The sequence below is a fragment of the Asterias amurensis genome, chromosome 13 (assembly GCF_032118995.1).
Source record: "Asterias amurensis chromosome 13, ASM3211899v1".
NCBI classification, from domain to species: domain Eukaryota; kingdom Metazoa; phylum Echinodermata; class Asteroidea; order Forcipulatida; family Asteriidae; genus Asterias; species Asterias amurensis.
In genome coordinates this window covers 8,164,407-8,189,088 of record NC_092660.1, presented here as the reverse complement: position 1 = coordinate 8,189,088, position 24,682 = coordinate 8,164,407, and the positions used below count along the sequence as shown (strand labels likewise).

Sequence of the window (24,682 nt, the reverse complement as noted above, 5' to 3'; positions counted from 1 at the left end):
AAACTGCGGATTTGGTCAATGTTTTTTGGGCAAGTACCGTCATTTGCTTAACTTCAAACATACAACATACCGCTCATGCCACAAAACGACGTTTTATCCACCACACCCAAAGCTCAGTGTTTTCTGAAAAAAAGGTGTGTGAAGTTTCAAACTTTCAAACTGCTGTTTTAGACCATGCCTTTTACTGTAAACATTTTTTGGTCATCGTACTTGAAAAAGATGAAAGAAAAAAATAGCCTTGTTGGAAAGATTGTGTGCTTTCAGATGACTGAAAATGGCTTCATGCCCCTGAAGCCTTTGTACTTTGTACAAACTGAACTTTTTGACACGGTATTTAGGCTGGTAACCTTTTTCTGTTAGCACAATTTTGTTGTGCTTAGCTATTTTTTTTGTGCTTAAGCAGCTTTATGAAACTTAGCCCAGCACTGTGCATACTGCGAGGATGGAAGACACATTATTTTATAGTTGGCTTTACAGATGAGAACGTGGGTCGAATATGTAAGCCATTAATAAGCAGAAAATACTGCTTTCTTAGACAAACAACTTTACTGGGAAAAAATGCAGTGTAAGTGGGGCGCCAGTTACAGCAACTTGACTTATGATTTGATTTGGTTTGCTTTATGCTTATCTAACTCATGCATACTATTAAGTCTGATAATTTTCTCACTTAGCATGACCTTGCCTCAATGTCACAACGATTGCAACGCACAGTAGATGACACTTTCCGTTTAAAAATCGTATTCTGAAATGATTCTTATACACTTCTTATGAAATTCTGAAGAGAAAAAAAAAACATTCGGTAGTTTCTCAAAAGATCCTGGTGTATTTCTTTTGAGATCACACTAATTTACATATTAAATACTTGTAAGAATCACATAAGACTCTGATAAGATTCTTATAAGACTGCTCAATAGACTCTAATAAGATTCTATAAGACTGCTCAATACAGGTTCTTATAAGATTCCTATAAGTGTCTTATAAGTTTGTTATAGAGTATTTTGTGAGGGAAGTAAGCCCTGGCCCATTTTTTCATTGACCATACACAGCCACATAAGCATAAAGCCTTGCCTGTAGTGTCGTGTTGGGTTGCAATGATGATGGCAAGCGTAAAAGTGAATCACGGCAAACAATAATGTACTAGGTTATTATTACATTCTTGTTGCTATCAATTGACCATAAGAATAAAGTGTTTCAAATTTACTTTAAAGGGACACGTTGCCTGGGATTAGACTTATTTGGTGTTTAGAAATCATTTTTTAATTTGTTTTTTTTAATTTAATATGCATATGTTAAGAAAGATGTTTTAGAAGTAGAATACAATGAGCCACAAGAATATGCCCCAAAATTGTGTGGTTTTTCTTTTACTTCGCAAACTAACATGGTCAACCATTTTGTGGAGTATAAAATTTGACTCCACAAGCTGGCGTGTCATGTTAGTAGAACACATTAGAAAAACTGTGCAAATGCATGGCATAATGTGCATAGTTATATTCTACTTTCAACCATATGCATTTTATAAACGGTTACAAGCGCTTTTCATAAGATCAGTTATATTTTGAAGTTAAATGAGAATGTTGTTTTCACCTCTATTTTCTCTATGAGCAGATTAATAGCAGGAATGTCAAACCAGAATCCTTTTCCCGTTGTCTTCTTCCTACCTATGTAACTGGATATGTTGAACCTTGAAATGTGACCTGAAAGTAACAAACAAACAATACTTCTCATTAAGAACCCTAATTAAGAAACTGCAGATTATGGTCAATGTTTTTTTCTTGGTACGTACTGTCATTTGCTTAACTTAAAACACACCTCTGCCCACTGTTCTAAACAGGGATCGGCACGGGAAGCCGGGCAGTAGGAGTTTGACTAGGAGAGGCTATTTGAGACGCTGGCCATATAGAATGTTTCATGGGTGAGAAGTTGCTCAATACTTCACACACATTCCTGGCCGTTCCTAGCCCTTTGACCCCCACGATAAAAGTACCGGACAACAAATCTGATTAAAAGATAGTCAAAAACACAACAACATTTAAATTTATTTAGTTACACAGGGTTAAGAAAAGGAGAATGATCAATAAACCAGCACAATCTACACACAAACACAAAAATAAAACATCAAACATAGGTAAAAACTGGTAAAACAAGTAATTGAAAAAAAAAAACATTCTTACAAAAAAAAAAAAGCAAGAGAGTGCCAGTCTACCTACTAACCACTGTAGGTTCTCTTGGTGGATCGAGGGGACTTCTCGCTGTTAACGTCGCTAACTCGGAGTGAGTTTTTATTATTTTTCATTACAATCCCATATTATCAAGCCCTCGCATCATAGGGTTTTGTTAGGTAGAGTGCCAGTCTACCTACTACCGCAGAGTAGGTTCTCTAATGGAACCAGTGGACTTCTCGCTCAGAACGTCACTTCCCTGGAGTGAGTTCTTATTCCTTCAATATATTCCCATAATCGCAAGTATCATAGGGTTTTGTTAGTTAGAGTGCCAGTCTACCTACTACCGCAGAGTAGGTTCTCTAATGGAACCAGTGGACTTCTCGCTCAGAACGTCACTTCCCTGGAGTGAGTTCTTATTCCTTCAATATATTCCCATAATCGCAAGTATCATAGGGTTTTGTTAGTTAGAGTGCCAGTCTACCTACTACCGCAGAGTAGGTTCTCTTAGTGGATTGAGTGGACTTCTCGATCTCAACTTTACAGAGTAAAGATAAGTGGAATGAACAATTAACCGGCACCATCTGTAGACAAACACAAAAACTGTTGTTAATGGAAATTAAAAAAAAAAGGCAAAAACTGGTTAAAATATGTCATTGAAAAAAAAAACTTTCTTAAAAAAAAAAAAATCAATAGATTGCCAGTCTACCTACTACCCACTGTAGGTTCTCTTGGTGGATCGAATGGACTCCTCACTCAGAACGTCACTGCACCGGAGTGAGTTCTTATTCCTTCAATATATTCCCATATTCGCAAGTATCATAGGAAATTGTTACGTAGAGTGCCAGTCTACCTACTACCACAGAGTATGTTCTCTTATTGGATCGATAGGACTTCTCGCTCAGAACGTCACTGCACCGGAGTGAGTTCTTATTCCTTCAAAACAATCCCATATTCGCAAGTATCATAGGAAATTGTTACGTAGAGTGCCAGTCTACCTACTTCCGCACCATAGGTTCTCTTAGTGGATCAATCAGACTTCTCGCTTAGAACGTCACTGCACCGGAGTGAGTTCTTATTCCTTCAATATATTCCCATATTTGCAAGTATCATAGGAAATTGTTACGTAGAGTGCCAGTCTACCTACTTCCGCACCATAGGTTCTCTTATTGGATCAATCAGACTTCTCGCTTAGAACGTCACTGCCCCGGAGTGAGTTCTTAATCATTCAATACAATCCCATATTCGCAAGTATCATAGGAAATTGTTACGTAGAGTGCCAGTCTACCTACTACCGCAGAGTAGGTTCTCTTTTTGGATCAATCGGACTTCGCGCTCAGAACATCACTGCACCGGAGTGAGTTCTTATTCCTTCAATACAATTCCATATTCGCAAGTATCATAGGAAATTGTTACGTAGAGTGCCAGTCTACCTACTACCGCAGAGTAGGTTCTCTAATTGGATCGATCGGACTTCTCGCTCAGAACGTCACTGCACCGGAGTAAGTTCTTATTCCTTCAATAAAATTCCATATTTGCAAGTATCATAGGAAATTGTTACGTAGAGTGCCAGTCTACCTACTACCGCAGAGTAGGTTCTCTAATTGGATCGATCGGACTTCTCGCTCAGAACGTCACTGCACCGGAGTGAGTTCTTATTCCTTCAAAACAATCCCATACTCGCAAGTATCATAGGAAATTGTTACGTAGAGTGCCAGTCTACCTACTACCGCAGAGTAGGTTCTCTTATTGGATCGATCGGACTTCACGGTCAGAATGTCACTGCACGGGAGTGAGTTCTTATTCCTTCAATACAATCCCATATTCGCTAGTATCATAGGGAATTGTTACGTAGAGTGCCAGTCTACCTACTACCGCAGAGTAGGTTCTCTTATTGAATCGATCGGACTTCTCGCTCAGAACGTCACTGCACCGGAGTGAGTTCTTATTCCTTCAATACAATCCCACATTCGCAAGCATCATAGGAAATTGTTACGTAGAGTGCCAGTCTACCTACTACCGCAGAGTAGGTTCTCTAATTGGATTGATCGGACTTCTCGCTCAGAACGTCACTGCACCGGAGTAAGTTCTTATTCCTTCAATACAATTCCATATTTGCAAGTATCATAGGAAATTGTTACGTAGAGTGCCAGTCTACCTACTACCGCAGAGTAGGTTCTCTAATTGGATAGATCGGACTTCTCGCTCAGAACGTCACTGCACCGGAGTGAGTTCTTATTCCTTCAATTCAATCCCATACTCGCAAGTATCATAGGAAATTGTTACGTAGAGTGCCAGTCTACCTACTACCGCAGAGTAGGTTCTCTAATTGGATCGATCGGACTTCTCGCTCAGAACGTCACTGCACCAGAGTAAGTTCTTATTCCTTCAATACAATTCCATATTTGCAAGTATCATAGGAAATTGTTACGTAGAGTGCCAGTCTACCTACTACCGCAGAGTAGGTTCTCTAATTGGATCGATCGGACTTCTCGCTCAGAACGTCACTGCACCGGAGTGAGTTCTTATTCCTTCAATACAATCCCATATTCGCAAGTATCATAGGGAATTGTTACGTAGAGTGCCAGTCTACCTACTACCGCAGAGTAGGTTCTCTTATTGAATCGATCAGACTTCTCGCTCAGAACGTCACTGCACCGGAGTGAGTTCTTATTCCTTCAATACAATTCCATATTTGCAAGTATCATAGGAAATTGTTACGTAGAGTGCCAGTCTACCTACTACCGCAGAGTAGGTTCTCTTATTGAATCGATCAGACTTCTCGCTCAGAACGTCACTGCACCGGAGTGAGTTCTTATTCCTTCAATACAATTCCATATTTGCAAGTATCATAGGAAATTGTTACGTAGAGTGCCAGTCTACCTACTACCGCAGAGTAGGTTCTCTAATTGGATCGATCGGACTTCTCGCTCAGAACGTCACTGCACCGGAGTGAGTTCTTATTCCTTCAATACAATCCCTTACTCGCAAGTATCATAGGAAATTGTTACGTAGAGTGCCAGTCTACCTACTACCGCAGAGTAGGTTCTCTTATTGGATCAATCGGACTTCACGGTCAGAATGTCACTGCACGGGAGTGAGTTCTTATTCCTTCAATACAATCCCATATTCGCAAGTATCATAGGGAATTGTTACGTAGAGTGCCAGTCTACCTACTACCGCAGAGTAGGTTCTCTTATTGAATCGATCAGACTTCTCGCTCAGAACGTCACTGCACCGGAGTGAGTTCTTATTCCTTCAATACAATTCCATATTTGCAAGTATCATAGGAAATTGTTACGTAGAGTGCCAGTCTACCTACTACCGCAGAGTAGGTTCTCTTATTGAATCGATCAGACTTCTCGCTCAGAACGTCACTGCACCTGAGTGAGTTCTTATTCCTTCAATACAATTCCATATTTGCAAGTATCATAGGAAATTGTTACGTAGAGTGCCAGTCTACCTACTACCGCAGAGTAGGTTCTCTAATTGGTTCGATCGGACTTCTCGCTCAGAACGTCACTGCACCGGAGTGAGTTCTTATTCCTTCAATACAATTCCATATTTGCAAGTATCATAGGAAATTGTTACGTAGAGTGCCAGTCTACCTACTACCGCAGAGTAGGTTCTCTTATTGGATCGATCGGACTTCTCGCTCAGAACGTCACTGCACCGGAGTGAGTTCTTATTCCTTCAATACAATCCCACATTCGCAAGCATCATAGGAAATTGTTACGTAGAGTGCCAGTCTACCTACTACCGCAGAGTAGGTTCTCTAATTGGATCGATCGGACTTCTCGCTCAGAACGTCACTGCACCGGAGTAAGTTCTTATTCCTTCAATACAATTCCATATTTGCAAGTATCATAGGAAATTGTTACGTTGAGTGCCAGTCTACCTACTACCGCAGAGTAGGTTCTCTAATTGGATCGATCGGACTTCTCGCTCAGAACGTCACTGCACCGGAGTGAGTTCTTATTCCTTCAATACAATCCCATACTCGCAAGTATCATAGGAAATTGTTACGTAGAGTGCCAGTCTACCTACTACCGCAGAGTAGGTTCTCTTATTGGATCGATCGGACTTCACGGTCAGAATGTCACTGCACGGGAGTGAGTTCTTATTCCTTCAATACAATCCCATATTCGCAAGTATCATAGGGAATTGTTACGTAGAGTGCCAGTCTACCTACTACCGCAGAGTAGGTTCTCTTATTGAATCGATCAGACTTCTCGCTCAGAACGTCACTGCACTGGAGTGAGTTCTTATTCCTTCAATACAATCCCACATTCGCAAGCATCATAGGAAATTGTTACGTAGAGTGCCAGTCTACCTACTACCGCAGAGTAGGTTCTCTTATTGGATCGATCGGACTTCTCGCTCAGAACGTCACTGCACCGGAGTGAGTTCTTATTCCTCCAATACAATTCCATATTTGCAAGTATCATAGGAAATTGTTACGTAGAGTGCCAGTCTACCTACTACCGCAGAGTAGGTTCTCTAATTGGATCGATCGGACTTCTCGCTCAGAACGTCACTGCACCGGAGTGAGTTCTTATTCCTTCAATACAATCCCATACTCGCAAGTATCATAGGAAATTGTTACGTAGAGTGCCAGTCTACCTACTACCGCAGAGTAGGTTCTCTTATTGGATCGATCGGACTTCACGGTCAGAATGTCACTGCACGGGAGTGAGTTCTTATTCCTTCAATACAATCCCATATTCGCAAGTATCATATAGGGAATTGTTACGTAGAGTGCCAGTCTACCTACTACCGCAGAGTAGGTTCTCTTATTGAATCGATCGAACTTCTCGCTCAGAACGTCACTGCACCGGAGTGAGTTCTTATTCCTTCAATACAATCTCACATTCGCAAGCATCATAGGAAATTTTTACGTAGAGTGCCAGTCTACCTACTACCGCAGAGTAGGTTCTCTTATTGGATCGATCGGACTTCTCGCTCAGAAAGTCACTGCACCGGAGTTAGTTCTTATTCCTTCAATACAATCCCATATTCGCAAGTATCATAGGAAATTGTTACGTAGAGTGCCAGTCTACCTACTACCGCAGAGTAGGTTCTCTTATTGGATCGATCGGACTTCGCGCTCAGAACGTCACTGCACCGGAGTGAGTTCTTATTCCTTCAATACAATTCCATATTCGCAAGTATCATAGGAAATTGTTACGTAGAGTGCCAGTCTACCAACTACCGCAGAGTAGGTTCCCTAATTGGATCGATCGGACTTCTCGCTCAGAACATCACTGCATCAGAGTGAGTTCTTATTCCTTCAATATATTCCCATACTCGCAAGTATCATAGGAATTTGTAACGTAGAGTGCCAGTCTACCTACTACCGCACCGAAGGTTCTCTTATTGGATCGTGTGGACTTCTCGCTATTAACGTCACTGCCTCATAAAGAGTTTGTATCCCTTCAATATATTCCCATATTCGCAAGTATCATAGGAATTTGTTACGTAGAGTGCCAGTCTACCTACTACCGCACCGAAGGTTCACTTATTGGATCGTGTGGACTTCTCGCTACTAATGTCACCGCCTCATAGAGAGTTTGTATCCCTTCAATATATTCCCATATTCGCAAGTATCATAGGAATTTGTTAGGTAGAGTGCCAGTCTACCTACTACCGCACCGAAGGTTCTCTTATTGGATCAATGGACTTCTCGCTATTGACATCACTGCCTCATAAAGAGTTTGTATCACTTCAATATATTCCCATATTTGCAAGTATCATAGGAATTTGTTATGTAGAGTGCCAGTCTACCTACTACCGCACAGAAGGTTCTCTTATTGGATCGTGTGGACTTCTCGCTATTAATGTCACCGCCTCATAGAGAGTTTGTATCCCTTCAATATATTCCCATATTTGCAAATATCATAGGAATTTGTTAGGTAGAGTGCCAGTCTACCTACTACCGCACCGGAGGTTTTCTTATTGGATCAATGGACTTCTCGCTATTAACGTCACTGCCTCATAAAGAGTTTGTATCCCTTCAATATATTCCCATATTCGCAACTATCATAGGAATTTGTTACGTAGAGTGCCAGTCTACCTACACGCACCGAAGGTTCTCTTATTGGATTGTGTGGACTTCTCGCTATTAACGTCACCGCCTCATAAAGAGTTTGTATCCCTTCAATATATTCCCATATTCGCAAGTATCATAGGAATTTGTTAGGTAGAGTGCCAGTCTACCTACTACCGCACCTAAGGTTCTCTTATTGGATCGTGTGGACTTCTCACTATTAATGTCACCGCCTCATAGAGAGTTTGTATCCCTTCAATATATTCCCATATTCGCAAGTATCATAGGAATTTGTTAGGTAGAGTGCCAGTCTACCTACTACCGCACCTAAGGTTCTCTTATTGGATCAATGGACTTCTCGCTATTAACGTCACCGCCTCATTAAGAGTTTGTATCCCTTCAATATATTCCCATATTTGCAAGTATCATAGAAACTTGTTACGTAGAGTGCCAGTCTACAACTACTGCCGCAGAGTAGGATCGGGTTGGAACAACCTGTTTTGGAAATAAAGTTTTGTTAACATTGCATATATGATAACATAGGTAACAGTGTATAAGATATATAATGCCCACCTAACTAGAACCGACCAATTCGCTTAGCTGCGCAGAGCGCTCCATACATCAAAGGGCCTCGTCCTGAGTGACAACAAAAATAATACAGTTAGTAACCAGGGAAGACGAGGGAGCTTTGGATCCAGGCAACCTGTTAAGGACATAAAGTTTTGTTAACATGACATATATAAGTAACAGTGTATAAGATATTTAATGCCCACCTAACTAGAACCGACCAATTCGCTTTGCCGCAAAGAGCGCTCCATACATCAAAGGGCCTCGTCCTGCTAGACAACAAAAAGAATACAGTTAGTAACCAGGCAACATGTTTAGGGACTAAAGTTTTTTTAACATTACATATATGATAACATAGGTAACAGTGTTTAAGATATTTAATGCCCACCTAACTAGAACCGACCAATTCGCTTTGCCGCAAAGAGCGCTCCATACATTAAAGGGCCTTGTCCTGCTAGACAACAAAAAGAATACAGTTAGTAACCAGGCAACCTGTTTAGGGACTAAAGTTTTGTTAACATTACATATATGATAACATAGGTAACAGTGTTTAAGATATTTAATGCCCACCTACACCTAACTAATACCGATCGATAGCCTTGGTCGCGTAGAGCGCTCCATATACGAGGGGCCTAATGGTTGACACCACTAAGAAAATGGTTATCAGTGTTTCAAGTTCATACGTCCATGGCCATTAATAGATGAGGTGGGTGACTGCGGCATTCCAAAAGTGTCGTGGTTGGAGAGGAGAACGATCCATAGAAAGTTAGTTGATGCTATGCAAACAGATGACTGTGATCCATAGAGAGTGAGTTGATGCTGAGAAAAACAGATGACTGCGATCCATAGAAAGTTAGTTGATGATCAGAAAACAGATGACTGCGAGGAAGAAACAGTTCTCTAACAACGTCATCACCACGTAGGACTCAACAAATGAATCAAATTAAAAGTAAGTTATTCTTAATATTGTTTAAGGTATTACATAAACTCTCACAATGCTTTACATTCACAAGGTTACAGGAAAACCAACAAATCAGTTAGCAAATAATTAAGCAGTTATATGAAAATGAAGAAATAATCCAGGGTCATATAAAAAATAGATTGGCACAATGCGTTTTTATTGTTCAATTGGCTGATGACATAAATACACTGAATAAGAACCAAATAAAATGTTTATTTAAAAGCAAAAACCGTGGATAAAAAACAAAACAAAGCGAATACAATATTAAAATTTGTCTGAAACACGAGTTCAAAATTTTATTTCACTCTGTCAGAACCAACCCACAAAAAATGACCAGTAGAGACTATTTAACAGTGACAGTTACAAGGTTAACCAGTTAACTGACCAACATCCGCGTAACCATATTTATTTTTGACTGTTCAGCTAAAAAACGTCCGTCGATATATCGAAAATACTTATATACACAACGTTTTTTGAGATAGATACTGCGGATGTAATATTTTTAATCATAACGAAATATCGAAAATGTTGATATACCGCAATTTGTTCAATATTATCGGCAATTTTGATTAAGCAAAAATCAGGCATGCAAACCTCCAGCGGAGTTTTTTTCCCACTGCTCGCGTGTACCGAAGCTAACCGTTTGTCTGGCTTCCCCAACATACCCTTATAAATACAAAAAGGGAACAAAAAAATACAGGAGCCAGACTGAGCCAGAGTAGAGGGTATGCTAAACGAAGAGAAATGTATCCTAGCCGCATAATGGGACCTTTTACGCGTCTGGTTCCCCCTCAATTGACTTATATATCAAACAATAAAAACACTACAGTGCCAGACTGTGCAAAAATAGTGTAGAATGTATGCTCATTTAGAATAATCGTGTCCTAGCCCCATAATGGGACATTTGTGTTTTAGACAAACTACCCGGCATGAGCCGGAGCATGCCTCATGCAGGGAACCCCGGGGGTCGTTACCTCTTCACCTAAAGTAAGCTGTATGCCAATGGTAATCACGTCTTTTTCTCATTGTTCTAAAAAAATACGTCGAACAATAAGTGCGAAGGATGAACGGCTGTGACATCAGTTGCCCCCCCCACCACATTTGAAAAGTGTCAATTTGGCCCCCCTTACTTTATACTGAGCTTTTAAAAAGACACAAAGATTTTGTTGACAACCCTGTTTGTTTAATATAATACACCCTTATATTTCTCAAGATAATCTTATTCATATAACAACAAACACCAATTTACGCAGATCGTTTGGTCGATTGGTCAGTGCGCTGGTTTGTGCGGTGTGAGTGTGTCCAGCAGATGGCCACGCCATACACTGCCACGCACAACGTGTGTCTGTGCATACTACAGTATACTGCCCCGTGTACAGTTTACAACTTCATCAATACAGAGGGTTGGTTTATAAAGCCATTCTATCAAAACGTTAACATTTACATGAATATTGAGCCAATAAAAGACTGGCATGCCCTACTGACTTGGTGTTCAGTTCGAACATCTCTTGACATCCCAAGGTTATAAAAATATCCAAGGTGACCCAATAAAGCTTATTTCCATTGGGGTCGCATTGAAATACATAATGTGGTCCTACACACAGCACAGAGGTACATCGCGCAGAGCAGCAGGCTACTATCAAGTTGCCTATAAAATTACTATCATTAAAAATATGAACAGGCCCTATAGTCGTGTTATATTTACAAATTGAAACAGATGATTGGAACCAAATGTCTTTACTGACATCTAGCAAACTGACTCAAACAAGGGAGTCTCTTTATGAAGAAACTCATGTAAACCAATATACGCTTATAAATATTAACAGCGACGTTTATTTATTAAATAACTTATGTAGACCAACAAGAACATGTTTGCACCAATGACCATGGTAGAACAAATTTATTATCCACTGATAAAAGTTCCTTAAAAACATCCCACAAATGAACATTTATTTTTCACGTCGACAATAACAATTTAAGCATACACTAGGAAAAAAATATTTATGAACATAAAAATGAAGGCGGATGCAATGTATACAATTTGAAGAAAATAACTACAGAAAGTAGGATAATTTCAACAGACAGACAAAGACTTGGACGGCAAGGACAAAAAACAAAAGAAACCAAAAACAGAAAGAAAAAAAATTAAAATAAATAAAAAAATTAAAAATGACACGGACCAGACTAATCAATAAAAATAACTATGACACCACAGCCTTCGTACAATTGGTGTATATGCTACAATTACATACCCTGCCAAGAACAACACTTTGATTTGATTTGATTTGATTTGTATTAAACATTTCAAAATACAAACACAACAATAGGAGAAAAGACGATGAAATAAGAAAAATTTGTTTAGAAACACAATAAAAACAGGACACAAAAATATACAAGGATAACCCAATAAAGCCAATATCTGTGGCTTGTTTCTGTTTGGTCCCTATGAAACACCCAGCTTGGTGCTTAAATTACACACAACACAGAAGGACACCGCGCAGAGCATGCCAGGTGAATATCAAGTTGCCTATAAAATTATTATCATTAAAATGTCAGTAGGCCCTATAGTCGTGGTTATATTTACAAAATGAAAAAGAGGATTGGAACCGAACGTCTTCACTGACACTCGCATCCCTTTCTACAACACCATAGTAAGCGCGTACACAATAAGTGAATGTTAAGGTTTATAAAAATATACTTAGTTTCATTTCAGAACCCAGAATTATGACGATTGAAACCTCAACAAGGTGTGACACTAGAGACCCCTTGCGGATGCAGCCATAGCATATCGCCAGTGGGAAAAGGCGCCGAAAGCATACCCCAATTTGCGCTTAAAGCTGATCAACCTTTTTTATGTACATAAAAATTGCCTCTGATGTAGTGCTTTTCAAATGGGTGTTTTGTTTACAAATTGACTAAAAAAAGGACATTTTTATGAAGAAATGCATGTAAACAGTTATATATTTATAAATATTTAAAAGCGACTTTAACTTCACATGTAGACATACAAGTACATGTTTGCACCAATGACCCTGGTAGAAGAAATTTATTATCCTCTGATTACAGTTCTTAAAAATTCTCACAATATCAAGGTCATACATGTAACCTGCCAAGAACAAGACTTTGAATTTATTTGAATGTTAACTATACATACACAATAGGAGAAAAGACGATGGAATCAGATAAATTAAGTAAGAACACGTACAAAAAATATTCGGATAACCGATCCTAGGATAACCAAATAAATCATTGGGATGTCTCTGACTACCCATCTTGGTCCCTAAAGTACACACAGTGACACAGCACAGAGGGAGACACCGCGCAGAACATGCACAGCTATTAGTAAGTTGCCTATAAAACTACTTTCATTAAAAATGAGATAGTCGTGTTATATTTACAAATTGAACCAACGTTTGGAACCGAATGTCTTCACCGACATCCAGCAATATTTTCATTGACATCCCTTTCTACAACACCATGGTAAATACGTTTACCATAAGTTCATAAGTACATAAGAATATACTTAAGTTTCATTTCAGTATCCTAAATTATGACGATCGAAACCGTCACAACAATGGGAGAAAAGACGATGAATTCAGATAAATTAATTTAGAACACAATAAAAATAGGACACAAAAATACCCAACTTGGTGCGTAATCAAGTACACACAGCACAAAGACACGGCGCAGAGCATGCCAAGCTACTATCATTGACTTGATTTGATTTGAATTTATTTGGATAAAAACATGTCAAAAATACATACACAGCAATCGGAAACAGACGATGGAATAAGATAAATTAATTTCGAACACAATAAAAATAGGACACAAAAATAACAAGGATAACCCAATAGTAAGCCAATATCTTTGGCTTATTTCCGTTGGGCTTCTATGAAATACCCAACTTGGTGCTTTAATAAAGTACACACAGTGCAAACACACCGCGCAGAGCATGCCAGGTTTACTATCATTGACAGAACGTGTGTTGATTTGATTTGAATTTATTTGGATAAAAACACGTCAAAAATACATAGACAGCAATCGGAAACAGACGATGAAATGATATAAATTAATTTCGAACACAATAAAAATTGGACACAAAAATATACAAAACAAGGATAACCCAACAAAGCCAATTTATATCTTTGGCTCGTTTCCGTGGATTGGGGTCCCTATGAAATACCTCACAATTGGTCCCTAGTATTTATATAGCAAGAGGAACACCGCGCCGAGCATGCCAGGTTATTTGTTTATTAGATTGCCTGTCACTATAGTCGTGCTCTGTCATGTCAGATACATGTATACGTACATGTCGTGCTAATTAATTTTACAAATTTAAACCAACGATTGAAACCGACCGTCTTCACTGACATTCACATCCCTATCTACAACATCATAGTAAGCATGTACATGTATACAATAACAGTGAACATTTAGGTTTAAACATACTTATTTTCCATTTCAGTATCCGGAAATATGACGATTGAAACCTCCACAAGATGTTTGACGTTTGCACTTGTCTTGAAACCCCGCCGTCGAATGAAGCTATCGGCGGCGGGAAAAGGCGCCCGCAGGTGATAACCCATCCCCCATGGTTCCCTACACGTTCTGTGTGCAAAATTCTTTCAAGACCACAGGGCACAACTTCATAGCTCTGTATCGCCAAATTCTGCGCTAATTGTAGAATTGGGGACAGGTCGTTTATGGTCCCACGCAGTGAGATAGTCGAGTTGCAGAGGGTGCTCTCTGCTGGTTGCGCGACTACTGCGCGCTGCCCGTCTCTACTTCCCATAACATGTAGAGTTGAAGTCGGATGCCGCGGGCATTTTTCTTCCGTTTCTTGCGGTGTATGTGTGTTTTGCCTGTTGGTAACCATGTGGTAACCGTGAAAACACACGGAAAACTGCAAGAAAGAAAAACCCACAGCATCAGATGATAGTGAAGATGATAAACCGGGAACCCATCTCTATGCACCGAAACAAATCTGACCCTCAAAAACCACCAAAACTAGTTATGGAAACCGACAATTACAGGGTCCCCCATCTACACATTATTGTCCATTAGTGTTTGCCTTGGGGATGGAAACATGCGGGGAAATTTGCAAGAAACAAAATAAAACCCGGCATTTCATGTTCCTTCGCTTTGCGTATACGCATGAAAAATACTTTTACTCCATCGGACGACATTATAATAACACTCACACATCAATCTGATTTCATAAGTATTTAATATTCAAAGCATGGGTATCGGCCGCCTTGACCAAAGAGTCACACATAGTTTGGATCATTATGTTTTATAGGTAAAATAATAGCAATCAAGTTAGTAATAAATTAACCACATTCTTGATCTACTATTAGAGCACTGCCATTAAAGGCAGTGGACACTATTGGTAGTTACTCTAAATAATGATTAGCATAAAACCTTACTTGGTGACGAGTAATGGGGAGACGGGTTGGTGGTATAAAACATTGTGAGAAACGGCTCCCTCTGAAGTGGCGTTGTTTTGAAGAGTAATTCTTCACGAATTTGATTTCGAGACCTCAGATTTAGAACTTGAAGTCTCGAAATCAACCATCTTAAACGCACACAATTTCGTGTGACAAGGGTGTTTTTTCTTTCATTATTATCTCGCAACTTCGACGACCAATTGAGCTCAAAATTTCACAGCTTTATTTTATGCATACTTTGAGACACACCAAGTGAGAAGACTGTGGTCTTTGACAGTCATACCAATAGTGTCCAGTGTCTTTAATTTAGGCTCTCGGACACTTCAGGCCGTTTTGATAGTTCGTACCTTCCATCTTAAATCTGTATACTCAACCTGGGATATTGATGTTTGGCTCACGAACACCCTAATGCACTTAGAAGGATATAACATGAGCTAAGCTTCCCTTCACCCGCTGGGTATGAATCTTTGGCTGAAACTATTTAACACAAATCTCTCATGTTTTCCCCATGTCTGGAATTTCAAAAATGTCGAACAGAACTAATCGGGTTGTCTGATGTCCAAGATGTGGTGTATTCATTAGCGAGTTGTTAACAACCACACCGTGTGTCAGAGACTCTAGGCACCCCTACATCATGTCTTCAGCTATTAAAATGCATGGCGGCCAAACGAGTTCGTGCTTCACGGGATTCGTAGAGGATCGTCTCTGTGGTAAGTTTTTTTTATAACAACTTCATTGACAGTATGAGATTAAAACGTTCTCTTTCACATCTAAAACTCGTTGCGGGTCATTTTTGTGAGACGTTTGGCTTTATTGTGATGATGAGCGTCAACCTGTCTTTTCGGCATGGAGTCCGGGCCCGTTTTAGGGCCCCGGAAAAATATTAGGTCGTAGGTGCTCACTGGTGCAAGTAAAGTCTTTTCACAGACATCTGTTGACACTTTAAATTCATCTGAAATGGTTTGATACAGATACAAATAATGCAGTACAATACTTCGAAGTGAAATGATGCAAAATGGTTCAAACATGCCTCTGTAGGCTAGGCGTCCACCCCAAGTAAATTTGACTGACATACGAGTGTTTACCAAACACCTCCCCTTTATTATTGAACACTGAACTGAGGAGCGTTTTCGCAACTGACCCGATAACTCATGCAGTCATTGGTCAGTGATTATCTAATGGTCAGTTCACCCGAAACAGTTATTGATTATGACCGCCAAAACGCACTCGTGAGTTGAGACCACAACACTTGCAGGATTGTGTCCATCGTTACATTTTGATTTTGTCTATTGATGCATGATACTAAGGAAAATTAAAGCAGTCGACACGGTGTACTGAGGACATTCACACGGTGGCATGACCTAGTTCTAGCAAAGAGGAATTTAGACTGGTCACGGTCTTTAACCGCATGATGGGCACTGGTGGTCTAACAGGCCAAATGATTTCATTGGATAAACGTGCTGTGACGTAAGCTTTCCCTTCGTATAGCTTCCCTGGGTCGACCCCGGTGTGTGGCGTGTTGTTTTTTTTTCTGGCCCAAGGCAATGCAATAATACCTCTAGCCCTGATAGGACGTCAGTCAGTGGCACTGCACTGACGTCCTGGGTAAAAAGGTTCTTTACAATGCGAACACAAGTTTGACTACAATTTTCTTTATTTTTTACCTGATTGGAGAAGCTGAAATTTCGTTCATATATTCATGATGTCCCTAACTATATTCTCAACGAGTTCACAGCTAACAAATATATCCATGGAAGAAATTATTTCCAAGAATAATTTATGTCGAAGTTCTGCACTGGCGATGTTGATCATCGTGTACTACTTGATAGTGTGAGCCCAAGTGCGCATGGCTTTAGAGTGCAGCGCGTTGTCTTGCCGCTATTCGCCGTCAACTGGGTATTTTATTTATTTATTTTAAATCTTTAGACATACACAATAGTTGCAAGTTGTACAGGGGCTGTCAAGGCTAAAACAAAAGTATAAAACTGTCATCAAAAGATGTGTAAAACCAGACCCCTGCCAACGATAAAAATATAATTATACAATATAAAAAGGTGATTGCACTGAAACATTTAAGAAAATCACACAATAGAAAGGTATAGGGTAGGTGCCATCAGATCGCCTTCAACTCCTCCAGTACACATTTAAAATCCAGGAGGCATAAAACTGGAAAGCACTACACCTCAAATAGAATTTTTTTGAGTTTCAGGTTGAATTTCGGTTACAAAGTGAGTTTTGAGGTCTCAAAATCAAGCATCTGAAAGCACACAGCTTTGTGTGACCATGGTACGACAAAGCCGTTTTTTTCTTTCATTAATATCTCTCAACTTCAACGACCGACTGAGGGAAAATTTGCACATGTTTGTTATTTTATGCATATGTTGAGATACACCAACTGTGAAGACTAGTCTTTAACAATAACAAATAAGGTCCACTGTCTTTAAGGTATAACCAATTAGTTACTGTACCGCCCTGTCGCCTCTATGCGGTACGAGGAATCTCGCTAGCTTGTGTTTGTAGAAAAAAACGGAACATCAAAATAAAACTCGATAGTCATTAGTAGGTCTACGCATTTTTTAATATATTTAGTTGTTATGGATCGTTATTAATTCTCCCTTCACAGTTGACTTGTCGAAGCTAATGCTGATGAAATAATTTAGCTATTACGAAAAAAACCGCTCATTAGTAAACAGGAAATTGCTCATCATTTATGATGATATTTTTGAAAGTTAACGCCTTCGCATTTAATCAGTATGAGCATTGAGCAAGATAAAAGCCTTGAAAAGCTATTGTGTCCATTTCATCCGTGCACAAAAATAATCGCCATAAAAATTACCGTAGCCGTTTAAAGAGAGGCATTTATTGTTCCGATGAGAACTTGTACTTTTAAAAGATTTGTTACAAATTGTGCATACATATTAAGCCATGGCTATCTTTTAAAATGCGAACTACGATTCCAGTAATTTACTGCAAGAATCTTGAGAAATTGGTTTTGAAGCAAACTCGGGCGGTGCAAGGACTAAAGGGTTAACTCATTGTTTGTTTTCTTAAAGGGGTGTGGATACCATTGAGTTATTCTTGATGCCGAGGGATCATAGATGTCAGATTGCTTCACTCCTCCTCAGTGCAGTCAAAGTGGACAGAGAAGACAAAAAGGTAGATTCATCATTGTGTGATGGAATCATCTTTGAAGTGACCATGCAAGTCTTGAGTGTATTCTAACTATGTTGTTGTTTAGTGTTCTTTTCGGTTTTGCTTTTTTTTCTGTCGGTGGTTCACTTTTTAACTCTGTATTTATTAGGTCCACTATTTCTCTGTGGTAAGGTTTAACCCATTTTTAACGTTGTACCTTTTTACTGGTGACTGTATTTTTATGTGAGCAAAAAGTTTTATCTTAAATATAAATGAATCTCTAGCATTTTTTAAATCTATTTCCTTTTGATCTTGAAATAGTTTATTTTTAATGTTTAAAGTATTAAAATCAATCTCTCGCATTTCCTAAAACCATTTCCTTTTGATAATAAAAACAGGCATTTGTATTTATATGCGTCATATCAATCTCAAGAGATGTGCAAGGTGCAGTAGAGACAATGTCAACAAAACATACAATAGTTAACAATGGAAAGCAACAAAACTATGCACTAAATACATCTTGAAAAGGCGAGTTGTCAGAGCAACTTAGAGCTTTTGTGAATCGAAAATAATATAAATAATTTAATATTAACTATTAAATAATCTCTTGCATTTCTTATCATCAACTAAGCTTTCAAGATAGTCCAGTTGTCAATTCCGAAATCCTTTGTGGTCCAGTTCCTGCACTTCACAGCCATGTCCAAGGTTCTCTTGTAGTCGGGTCGCTTGATACCGTACTTGTTGATGACCTGTTGCCTGGTGAGTCCCTCGAAGGGGTTGGGGTTGCTTGTCTCCTTTGAAGGGGCACAGACAAACTCCACATCGATGGGCCATGACTCGGCGACTACACAGGTGTCCGGGGCATCTGGGTACCGGGGTTCTTGAGACACAGATGGTTTGTTCTTCTTTTGTCAGCGAGACGTCTCTGTCCATGGTGAAGTTTGTTACGGGTGTGCAGTGATCGACTGTAAAATGAAACAGTATTATAACAAATCTGATAAACCAGATAAAAAGTCATTTCACAAAATCCGAAAAGGTACTTGTAGACATTTATCAAACGCTGGCTTGATGTTCAACTGGCAAAAGAAAAAAACAATGTAAACACACACAAAAGCATTAACAAAGCAGCCATTAAAAAAACAAATCAAAAACAAAATTGATTGTATTAACTCGGTTGCTAGATGCTTAAAATTCTTGATATTTACTGGAGATAGACTTAAACTCTGAAAAGGTAAAGCCATTCGAGTACTGACAGTCCCTAAAACCCTTTAAGACACTGGACACCTTTAGTAATTGTCAAAGACCAGTACTGTCACTTGGTGTATCTCAACATATGCATAAAATAACAAATCTGTGAAAATTTGGGCTCAATTGGTCATCAGAAGTGCACGAGAATAATGAAAGAAAAAAACGCCTTTGCACAAATTTGTCTGCTTTCAAATGCATAAAAGGCTTCAGGTGTAGTCTTTAAAGGAACACGTTGCCTTGGATCGGACGAGTTGGTCTATGAAAGGAGTTTGAAACCGTTTGTTATGAAATGCATACGGTTAGAAAGATGTATTAAAAGTAGAATATAATGATCCACACAAGTTTCACTCAAAATTGCACGGTTCTCATTTTACGTCCCGAACTAACACGGTCAGCCATTTATGAGAGTCAAACTTTTGACTCTCATAAATGGCTGACCGCGTTTGTCGACGTGTTAACGACAACCATGCATTTTCGAGGCATATTTGTGTAGATCATTGTATTCTACTTTTAAAACCTCTTTCTAACCATATCAATTTTATAACAAACGGTTACAGGACGCTTTTCAAAGACCAACTCGACCGATCCAAGGCAACGTGTTCCTTTAATACTTCGGAGGCAGCCATTTCTCACATTGTTTTCTGCTATCAACAGCCTAAGTAAGTTTTTATGCAAACAATGATTTGGAGTAATTACCAACGGTGTCCAGTGACTTTAAAGATTTTATTCCAACCTCTGAGGTTTAATGATATGCAATCAAAAATGTTATCAGCTGCATTTACCATAAATGACAAATTGTCCGCATGTCAATCACAAAAAAAGTTTTTTCTGTACAAATTTTACATTGTAAAAAATACAAATTAACAGTTATTAATTTTGGTTTTTACCCATACACCGATGTGTGTTAGCACTGTATACTCAGTACTTTCCCGAGTCCTGTGAAAAAATATCACAGGCATGTTACTCGGGTGGGATTCGAACCCACGACCCTTGCAATTCTAGAGCAGTGTCTTACCAACTAGACTACCGAGGTTGCCCGGCAGCTAGAGGCAGTTCGAATCCTATGTTTTGGCAGCGGGTACCGCAACGATATAATAGATGTTAAATTTGCATCGGGGATAAAGAATATTAATTTTGGTTTTTACCCATACACCGATGTGTGTTAGCACTGTATACTCAGTACTTTCCCGAGTCCTGTGAAAAAATATCACAGGCATGTTACTCGGGTGGGATTCGAACCCACGACCCTTGCAATTCTAGAGCAGTGTCTTACCAACTAGACTACCGAGGTTGCCCGGCAGCTAGAGGCAGTTCGAATCCTATGTTTTGGCAGCGGGTACCGCAACGATATAATATCGTTATATAATATCGTTATATAATATCGTTATATAATATCGATATAACATAGGATTCGAACTGCCTCTAGCTGCCGGGCAACCTCGGTAGTCTAGTTGGTAAGACACTGCTCTAGAATTGCAAGGGTCGTGGGTTCGAATCCCACCCGAGTAACATGCCTGTGATATTTTTTCACAGGACTCGGGAAAGTACTGAGTATACAGTGCTAACACACATCGGTGTATGGGTAAAAACCAAAATTAATATTCTTTATCCCCGATGCAAATTTAACCTCTATTATAAATTAACAGTTATAAAAAAGCACAAAAGCCAAAAAAGTAAAAACTACTGAAAGTATACAATAATAGAATCCACAAGTGCCCTTGCCAGGATATGACCTTGAGTCTCACGATGTGGAAGGTAAGGACAGATTCCAAAACGCCAACCCAACCACCCTTTTACAAAACTTCTCCTTACCTCTAGAGCATTCTGGAGTGGAGACTTGGTAGCTACGTCCAAACTGTTGGGGCCACTTGTACACCTCTCTGTTTGGTCCGACAAACTCGTTGCTGGTCTCACCATTGAAGTCTCCGCACAAACCACACAGCATATCCTTATACTTCAGGGCCAGCTGTAAGTTGACAAACCAGAGAGTGTCCAATAAGAATTAATAATAATACCAAGATATTAGAGAATACTCCCAAATTCCAAAAAAAAAGCTACTCAGCGGTAGTAGAATGTACAGTAGGACAAGTTCTCAAAAGAACATAATCTACCCAGCAACTCTACATACACATGTTGTTATCGCAAACCAAATATACATTGATGTCAGCATGCAATGCTCAAAATACCAAATTTGTTAGGCGCCAAACAAAAGACCCTACTATAACTCCTCTCACCACCAACTCCATACACTCACCTCAATCTTGATGTTGTGTCCGTCAAAGAAGACTTTGAGTTCTTGCTCCGGAGCAAACAGCATGATAGAATCTCCGAGCTTGGGGCGGACGATCTGGACCAGGGTCTTGGGCTTTTGGGTCTGGGTCTGTGCTGGGGCGGCAACTTCATTCTTGATGTGCTCTCTCATCTGGTCCCAAACATGAGCCTCCAGATTACTGGAAAGGTAATCTTCCTGAGAGCTTGCACTGTTTGATGTATCTATGGGCTGTTATAAATAAGCAAGAACAAAGACAGAGCAAGAGCCGAAAAATAAAAAATCACTGGACAAAGTTTAGTTTCATGGCAGCCTAACACCTGTTTCTGACAGGCGCTCCAGAGTCATGCGAACCAAATTCTGAATTAAGTACTTGAAAAGTTTGACATCTGAAACAGTTAGGTGCGACTGGATGCGCTAGAAGTCGAAAGATCAACTAGTAGTCGTTCGGAACAACTCTGGAGCGCCTTGGTTTCAGACGTCAATCTTGTCATGAGCCGAGGCAATGTAAATTTTAGCAAAGTTCGCCTGTCCCAAAATTTATTTGGGTCAGCCTAGAGTCGCTCGTTTGTCGCGACTCTGGTGCGACTGTCTGAAACGGGTGTAACTATCCTTCCTGAGCAAAGTTGAAAAGAACTCCTAAGTCAAAGTGGTCAGAAAAAGCAAATAGCTGGAATGAAAGTTTGAAAGTTTAACACAAAGCAAAAGTAAGATACATCAACTGCCACTAAACAAAATACAGAAGCAACAGATTCAAGCAAAGGCACAGAGATTCAGAAGATTTGACAAAAGAGCAATTGGCAGTGTCTTGCTTTGGGACGGACACAAGAGCCAAGACCGAGACTTGAACTCGCACTCTGCTGATTAGAAACACTTGAGCTTGAATCCAGTGCGCCTGACACTCCACATGTAAATAATTACAGTTGTGCATTCACAGCTGAAATCCAAATTGCCACAACAACAAAAAGTCCTTCATTTGTGTCTTTCAAAAAGAAGTAATAGCCAAAAAATATGTTCATGTGGTATGGTGGACAAACATTGTTTCACGTGCCTGCCCTGAACGGGGGCAAGTCATAGATATAGAATTTAATACCTAGATCGGCCTCGCGTAAATACGTGCCATAAGCCAACATACGAGCCATAAGCCGCAGTAGTGTTGTAGCATTGTGTCCACCATATCTCAAAAAGGCTTATTGCCATGGGGAGGTTTTCTTTCATTTCAAGTATGAAACAAGTGATTTTGTGTCATTTTATTTATATAAAAAAAATACATTGATTTACGAACCTTTGGTTCGGCATTGTAATCCTTGTGTGGAGCCACAGACATGATGTAGGTCTTCTGGGTGTCGATAGCAACCTGCTTCATGACTCCGCCTTCCTTGACGACCAGCTTGTGCAAAACCGGCAAATCGGTATTGGTGTCGTTGACCTGGATGACGACCTCCTGAGTGGTTTGATCCGGGATGAACTGAATCTTTGTGTTGTCGAGGTAGATGGTAACAACCTATAAAATGTACATGTACATAAATCAATACCATTAAAAATATATATTCATGGTTTATAAAAATACTGCAATACAGCATTTAACAGCCGAAATGTCACAGTTGACAAACAGTCATTAAAATCATTACATAATATTACACAAAAAGAACTAAACATAAAAAAGTTGTGACTAAAAAACATATAAATGCACAGGCAACAAATTGGTTAATCATGTTATTGCATTATGTGGGCAATGATCAAACAAGATATTCCTGAAATTTGTCTCAGCTCCCTTGGGAGTATTCAGCCCTGAGCTGCCATGGCGCTCCAGTGGCACCTGAATGTGCCTCCCTGATGAAATAAGAAAATAAATTGAAGGGCTAATCATCCTCACTCGCAGCTAAGAGCTGAATTGCGATGGACGCGGCTAGAATGTGTTCGAGAAGCAGGCATGCAAGGGTGCTTTTGGGTGCCAGCCAAATCAACCCATTATGACCACAGAGCACAGCCAAGATCAAAAGTGTCTGGTTTTTCCTGAGGGAGGAAATCGGATGGTCTGGAAAACCCTTGTGGCACAGCAGAGAACCAACGCACAACTCAGCTCACATATATGGCCCTGGCCCGGAATCGAACCGGGGTCACCTTGGTGAGAGGCGAGGGCTTTCCGCACAAGCCAACCATGCCACCCTAAATAAATACTGATATGATGAAGTGATTATAGACATAAGAACCGCACCTTCTTGGTGCTGTCCTGTTCATGAACCTTGCTGAGGATGACAAAGCGTTCTTTGTTGGAGCAATCCTTGGCCAGAATGTGATTACATTGACTCTCCTTGTAGTTATACAAGACTTTGTCGAATGTAATAATGGAATTATTCCTCAGAGCCTTGCACTGATCTGCAAAGTGAACAAATTTTAATCAAAGTTTTACATCTTATTTCAAAACAGGAACAGCTCGTCCTGGCTAGCCCCATTACATTGCTAATGCGTACCGCTGAATTCTGCGTTTGAGATCACTATTCTCTGCTTACAGTGCAAGCGCCACATTTCTGCATTAACGGTGTAAGCGAAGAAAGACTAGTATTATTGAATACACTTCGACCAGGGCCCAATTTCATGGCTCTGCTTACCATAAGCACAGAATTGGCTCTTATGGAAGCAGGGAATTCTGTGCTTACGGCAAGCTTATTTCACCGGTTAGCGGTGAATTTTGGCTTGTGCGTTACTAGGCATTCTACGCTTACAAGGCTAGCGTAGAAATTCGGTGTAGCATGTCAAGCGGGGAATCGTGATCATAAGCACAGAATTCGGTGATAAGCAGAGCCATGAAATTGGGCCCAGACCTCTAACTTTCTCAACTCCCTGGGGAGA

The 24,682-nt window shown here is 39.8% G+C and overlaps 1 protein-coding gene across 1 annotated transcript in view; it reads right to left on the bottom strand.

Annotated features, from left to right (window-relative positions):
* The window catches only part of LOC139945874 (SET domain-containing protein 9-like), a 45,727-nt gene extending 31,461 nt beyond the window's left edge, over positions 1-14,266 (bottom strand). The window contains exons 1-2 of the mRNA XM_071943375.1: positions 14,183-14,266; positions 1,585-1,694 (exon numbers count right to left, since the gene is read on the bottom strand). The gene's annotated coding sequence lies outside the window, so the exon portion shown is untranslated. The remainder of the gene's footprint in view (positions 1-1,584; positions 1,695-14,182) is intronic.
* Positions 14,267-24,682: the final 10,416 nt, after the last annotated feature.